The sequence below is a fragment of the Oryx dammah genome, unplaced genomic scaffold (genome assembly GCF_014754425.2).
Source record: "Oryx dammah isolate SB20612 unplaced genomic scaffold, SCBI_Odam_1.1 HiC_scaffold_23, whole genome shotgun sequence".
Taxonomy (NCBI): Eukaryota; Metazoa; Chordata; class Mammalia; order Artiodactyla; family Bovidae; genus Oryx; species Oryx dammah.
Genome location: NW_024070207.1, coordinates 60,222,126 through 60,229,322, shown reverse-complemented (window position 1 = coordinate 60,229,322; position 7,197 = coordinate 60,222,126).

The window sequence follows — 7,197 nt, the reverse complement described above, 5'->3', positions numbered from 1 at the left end:
TTGATCTGTACTGCTGAATCCGCCTGTCTGTACATTATTAGAGGAGTTAATAGAGATGTAAGGTTAAAGAAGTAATTGAGCAATTTTGTCCCCCTTTTTGAATTGCCATAGAATCTGAGATGACATCATAATTCGAATCTCTCCTTTATAATTTAAATCAATTACTCCAGGGTGAACAGTAATTCCTTTAGAAGTCAAACTAGATCAGCCAAGTAAAAGACCAAAGGTTTGTGGGGGCAGGGGTCCAAAAAGTCTGGTAGGTATTCTAGAAGGGACTGCTAGAGGGTAAAGGAGAAAATCATTTAGGGTGGGTATATCAATGGCAGCACTGCTGGATGTTGAGGGTCTGAGGGGAAAGATGGAATTTGCCCCTGGTTTTTGTTGAAGGGGACCTGGGGGGGAGGGGGTGGTCCCTGCTTGGAGTTTCCAGGAATAGGTGTTCCTTCAATATCAAATCTAGATTTACAATCTTTGGCCCAATGCATTCCTCTACGGCAGTGAGGGCAGATTTTTGGAGATTTTTTATTAGCCTTCTTAGGGCAGTCCCTTTTTAAATGGTTCTTATCCCCACATGTAAAACATCTTTTATTTCCCTTTTTAAAGGCAGCAGCCATTGTTTCAGCTAGCATTTGCATCTTTTGAGTTTCTGATCCTAGATTGCAATAAGCCTTCAAATAATCAATAATAGTCCCAGTATCAAGAATTGGAGCTATAGCCCTTTGACATTCCTGATCTGCACTCTCAATAGCCAGCAATTTCTCTAGTTGTTTTTTGGCTTTTTCTGTGGTTACAGTATAAGAAATAGCAGTTTCCAATCTAGCTAAAAAATCAGCATAATTTTCATTAGGTCCTTGTAATATTTTAGTGTAGCTACCTGCAGGTTCTCCTTGAGGAGTAATTCGATCCCAAGTTTCAAGGGCCACTGTTTTTAATTGTTCATGCAACAAGGGAGGGCTTTGTATTTGAGCTTCTATGGCATCAAACTGTCTGGTGTCAGTTAACATTTCAAAAGTTAATTTGGTTTTGGGGAGCTCCAATTCGAGCATTCTTGTTAGTGTGATCTCTGGCTATATCATGAAGCCACATTGTCCATTGAAGATATTATCCTGATTTAAGGAGAGCTTTTATTAAAATTCACCAATCATAGGGAATAAAGTTTTCAATAGAAGATGCCACAATATTTAGAAGCTCTTTAGTAAAATGCAAATGTGGGCCATACATAGTTACAGACTTTTCATTTGTTGCATGTGAAAAAAGTTAATACCTTCATATTGAGGTGTTATGTGCCCTTGAGTGTCAGGATTTCTTAAAACTGGAAAAGTGGAAAAACCATCAGCTTCAGAGACTTGTGATTGCAAAGCCAGCAATTCAGAGAGCCTGTCATGGAGGAGAGTGAGTAGGTATTGATTTTTTGCAAGTATGAGTCTGTGCTAAAGGCTTATCATTATTATCCAGAAAAGTATTGCCAGTTTTGGTGATAAAAAGTGTGTCAGGAGAGTCGTTGTCAGAATCATTAGGTTCTAGCAAAGGAGAGATTTTTGGATTTGTGTCTGCTGGCAGAGGAGGAGCATTTGGAGCAGCCAGGGCAGGGCTTGTAGGAAAATTCAGAAATATTTTATGTTGTTCTAATTGGACCCTTTGTAAAGTTTCATCATCTAATTCATATTCATGTAACAAGTGTTCTGTCTCTTGTCAAATATCATGAGGGCTAGAATTACCTTGAAATGGCAGGATTACAGCTTTAATGAGACCCCATAGGGGCCATAAATCAATTGGAATGTTCTCTCCCTGCCCGGTGGCTCGTTCAACATTTTATTTGACCCAGTGCCAAATTTCTAAATCAAAACTGCCTTCATCAGGGAACCAGGGATTATGCTTGACTACTGTTTGAAAACAAGCTTCTATTCATTGGTGTGAAACCAAAAGTCCATGAACTTTAAACAAATGGTGAAGTAAAGTAGAAAAATGATGGGCTTTTCAGCCGTTTTACCCATGTCTTAGTACTTACTGACCTCAATAGGTCCCAAATCACTCCATCTGAAATGCCACGTATACCAGGTTCCTGTTTCATGCACCACTTGTTGTGGTCCTTTAATGGATCTGAATCTGGTGATCTGGAGTTGATGATAAGAAAGTGAAAGAGAAGGAAGCTAGTATTCCCTGGTTTATGCAGAGAACCAATAAAACCCTAGAAGAGAGCTTGCACCACTTATGAAGGCACAGAGCATCCTCTCGAGGAGGTCTTGAAAGCCGGGGCATGAGAGTGAGCTTGGTGGGTTTCCATGCTCCAGAGAATTAGCCGGAAGGAGAGAGAGAGAAAGAAAGACACGGGGATCCAAGTCTCTGGTGGAGCAAGAGTGATTAAATGATCTTTCTGTGTGTATATATAGGCTGTTATACAAGGAATTTCTTTTGACAATGATAAAGATCAGAAAACCAAATGTACAGCAACTGTTATCAAGGAAACAAGGAATTTGCAATGGTCATAAGGTCAGAAGACAATCTGTATCTCAAGAAAGAGGGTCATGACTAAGCAGTTTTGTCACAAGGAAAATGTTTACTGAAGGAAATCCATGCATGCGTTTCATCCCATGACCTCAGTCCTGGGAACAGCATGCTGCTCCACTCGCTCCCATTACCAGGAACTGATAAGGAACAGAGGATTTATGAGAGACAGAAAACAGCACACAGGAATTCTTTTATTAAACGTTCCCTGACAAAACTCCATAAGACTATATTTATCTATGTACTTTAAAGGCTGCTGCCTGAGAGACTGGCATCCAATCAACCTAAAACTAAATGCTAAATGAGATTCCTCCTCTTGGAAACCTGACAGGTCTTAGCACATCCTCAACAAGAGCATATCAAGAATAAGTCAGACAATCTTGAAAATTACATCAGTGTCATAGTGATATGAGAGTCTCCTTTTGTCTCTTTCCCTCAATCTATAACCAGTAAAACATCCATAACTCAATAAAGGTGGTTCAGCCCAACACATCAGGGTGCTGAAGAATTCTACTCATCTGTAAATCTAAAGTTGGATGGACTGGAACACATAAAAGAGGCAGGACTAGGGGAACAGAAAAGAGGCAGGACTAGGGGAACAGAGGAGAGAGTGCCAGCATTTCTGGACCCCTTGGCCATGGTCCACAGCCCCAGATAACCTTTTAGCATCATGGGAGGTAGTGCAGATAACCATGGCCTCCAGATTACAACAGAGTCTATGACCACAGGAAACCAGACAGCAGCAGCAGGGTCTGCAATCCTGTCCCTTCAGCCACAGAGACACATGTAACTCTGGCCAGAACCACCCTCATCACTGCCTGCAGTAGTGGTACTTAGGGTCCTGACAATCCTGGTCATGGCAGAGACACTGTGACCTGGCTTCCCCTCTCCCTACTCTTGTAGCAGCAGAGCCAGAAGACCCCAGATGTGGTCCCATCATTGTGATGCTCCAAGCTGTGATGTCACCAACACCAGCAACAGAAAGGCACCAACCCAAGAGGCACAAGCAGTGGCAACAAGGTCATAAGGTGACACCTTTAACAGAGGTGAAGGGTGGATGTGAAAGGTGAAGGGTGGATGTGAAAGGTGAAGGGTGGAAAATGCCCATTCTCAAATGTAACCAGAGGCTGAACAAGAAAGAGAAACCAAAACTTGTTCTATAATGCCACCTACTGGAAAACAAAAGAAAGATCTCTAATTACTAATCAGTTGAATTGGTAGAATGAAATTAAAAAAAAAAAAAAAACACTTTACCTAAAGAAGAAAGGCAGTTGTTACAAATGCAATGGCAGAGGAACTCATCAAGTACCATCAGGAACCATGTTGACATGGTATCACCAAAGAAAATGACAATTCTCCAAAAAACAAACTTAAAATTATAGAATATTGCTATTTCAGTCAGTTCAGTAAAGTTGCTCAGTCGTGTCCAACTCTTTGCAACCCCATGAACCACAGCACACCAGGCCTCCCTGTCTATCACCAACTCCTGGAGTCTACCCAAACCCATGTCCATTGAGTCGGTGATGCCACCCAACCATATTATCCTCTGTTGTCCCCTTCTCCTCCTGCCCTCAGTCTTTCCCAGCATCAGGGTCTTTTCAAATGAGTCAGCTCTTCGCATCAGGTGGCCAAAGTATTGGAGTTTCAGCTTCAGCATCAGTCCTTCCAATGAACACCCAGGACTGATCTCCTTTAGGATGGACTGGTTGGATCTCCTTGCAGTCCAAGGGACTCTCAAGAGTCTTCTCCAACACCACAGTTCAAAAGCATCAATTCTTCAGCGCTCAGCTTTCTTTATAGTCCAACTCTCAAATATATACATGACTCCAGGAAAAACCATAGCCTTGACTAGACGGACTTTGGTTGACAAAGTAATGTATCTGCTTTTTAATATGCTATCTAGGTTGGTCATAACTTTCCTTCCAAGGAGTAAGCATCTTTTAATTTCATGGCTGCAATCATCATCTGCAGGATTTCCGAGCCCAGAAAAATAAATATTGCTATTTAATGATACAGAATTCAAAATAGCTGTTATGAAGAAACTCAATGAACTACAAGAAAATTCAGAAAGGTAGTTCAATGAACCCAGAAATAAAAACAATGAACAGAATGGATACTTTACCAAGGAGATTGAAACTCTTTAAAAGGAACCAAACAGAAATTCTCAATAAATGTGATAAAGAATGCATTAGAAAGCAATAGAAATAGAACAGACAATATGGAAGAGAGAATTGGTGAGCTCAAAGACAGAAATCTAGAAATGATACAAGTAGAAGAGGAAAGAGGAATAAGATATTTTTAAAATGAGGAAAAAATTTCTCTGACTCTTTTACAAAGGGCAACATTAGTATAATTGGTATTCTTAAACAAGAGAGAGAGAACAGAGCAGAGAGCTTATTTAAAGAAAATAATAGCTGAAAATTCCCCAAGCCTAGGGAAGACACTGAATATACAAGTCCATGAGGCTAAGAAAACACCTAATTACATCAATGCAAAATTATCTTCTTCAAGACACATTAAAACTGTCAAAAGTCAATAACAAAGAAACAATCTTAAAGGCAGCTAGAGAGAAAAAAAAATTGGTAACCCACAAAGGAACTCCTACTAGACTGACTATTAACAGATTTTTCAGCAGAAAATCTATCCAGCAAAGTTATCATTCAAATATGAAGAACAAATAAAACTTTTACAAACAAGCAAAAGCTGAGGGAGTTCATCAAAACTAGACTTACAGTAAATGTTGAAAGGAGTGCTCTTACTTGCATCACAAGGCAAGAGTGGCCACTAATGAATGAATGAATAAAGAAGTTGCAGGATAGATAGACAGATTGACTGACTGATAGGTAATGGAATATTAGTTAGCCATAAAAGGTAATGAAACTTGCCATTTACAACAACATGGATGGACCTAGTGGATGTTATGCTAAGTGAAATAAGACAGATGGAGAAACACTATTACCACATGATTTCACTTATGTGGAATTTAAGAAAAAGACAAAAAGAAACAGATTCACGATACAGAAAACAAGCTGGTGGTTGTCAGAGGGGAAGGAATTTGGTGAGTGAAACAGGTGAAGAGGTTTAAGAGGTACAAACTTCCAGATATAAAACAAATAAGCCATGAGAATGTAATGTACAGCATAGGGAATATAGTCAATAATGTTTTAATAATTTTTATGATAACAGAGAACTAGACTTATTGAGGTGATCATTTCAAAATTATATAAATAAATCACTATGGTGTACACCTCAAACTAATATGATATTGTATATCAGTTATACTGAATAAAATAGATGTTTCGGTGTAAGTTTTAAAATGTCAAGAGTCTAATGTCTCATCTCTCATCAACCACAGTTGAATCTTATTCCTATATTATTTATAGCTTTTTATTATAATATTCCTCTATGATTCACACAGATTTTTAGTGTGTCCTTAGAATTGAAATTTCTCATGGTCATTCATGCTTGGTCACAGTCAACAGCACAGTCCAGTAGAAATGCAATGTAAACAACATAGGTAATTTAAAATTTCCCAGTAGTTATATTAAAAAGACTTTTTAAAATCAAGTAAAAGTATTTAATAGTATATTCTATTTAGCCCAATATATCAAAAATGTTGTCATTTCAACATATAATCAATATAAAGAAGTTCAGTCGCTCAGTTGTGTCCGACTCTTTGCGACCCCATGAATCGCAGCACACCAGGCCTCCCTTTCCACCACCATCTCCTGGAGTTCACTCAGACTCACCTCCATCGAGTCCGTGATGCCATCCAGCCATCTCATCCTCGGTCGTCCCCTTCTCCTCCTGCCCCAAATCCCTCCCAGCATCAGAGTCTTTTCCAATGAGTCAACTCTTCACATGAGGTGGCTAAAGTACTGGAGCTTCAGCTTCAGCATCATTCCTTCCAAAGAAATCCCAGGGTTGATCTCCTTCAGAATGGACTGGTTGGATCTCCTTGCAGTCCAAGGGACTCTCAAGAGTCTTCTCCAACACCACAGTTCAAAAGCATCAATTCTTCGGCGCTCAGCCTTCTTCACAGTCCAACTCTCACATCCATACATGACCACAGGAAAAACCATACCCTTGACTAGACGGACCTTAGTTGGCAAAGTAATGTCTCTGCTTTTGAATATACTATCTAGGTTGGTCATAACTTTTCTTCCAAGGAGTAAGCATCTTTTAATTTCATGGCTGCAGTCACCATCTGCTGTGATTTTGGAGCCCCCAAACATAAAGTCTGACACTGTTTCCACTCTTTCCCCATCTATTTCCAATGAAGTGATGGGACCGGATGCCATGATCTTCGTTTTCTGAATGTTGAGCTTTAAGCCAACTTTTTCGCTCTCCTCTTTCACTTTCATCAAGAGGCTTTTTAGCTCCTCTTCACTTTCTGCCATAAGGGTGGTGCCATCTGCATATCTGAGGTTATTGATATTTCTCCCAGAAATCTTGATTCCAGCTTGTGTTTCTTCCAGTCCAGCATTTCTCATGATATACTCTGCACATAAGTTAAATAAGCAAGGTGACAATATACAGCCTTGACATACTCCTTTTCCTATTTGGAACCAGTCTGTTGTTCCATGTCCAGTTCTAACTGTGGCTTCCTGACCTGCAAACAGATTTCTCAAGAGGCAGGTGAGGTGGTCTGGTATTCCCATCTCTTTCAGAATTTTCCACAGTTTATTGTGA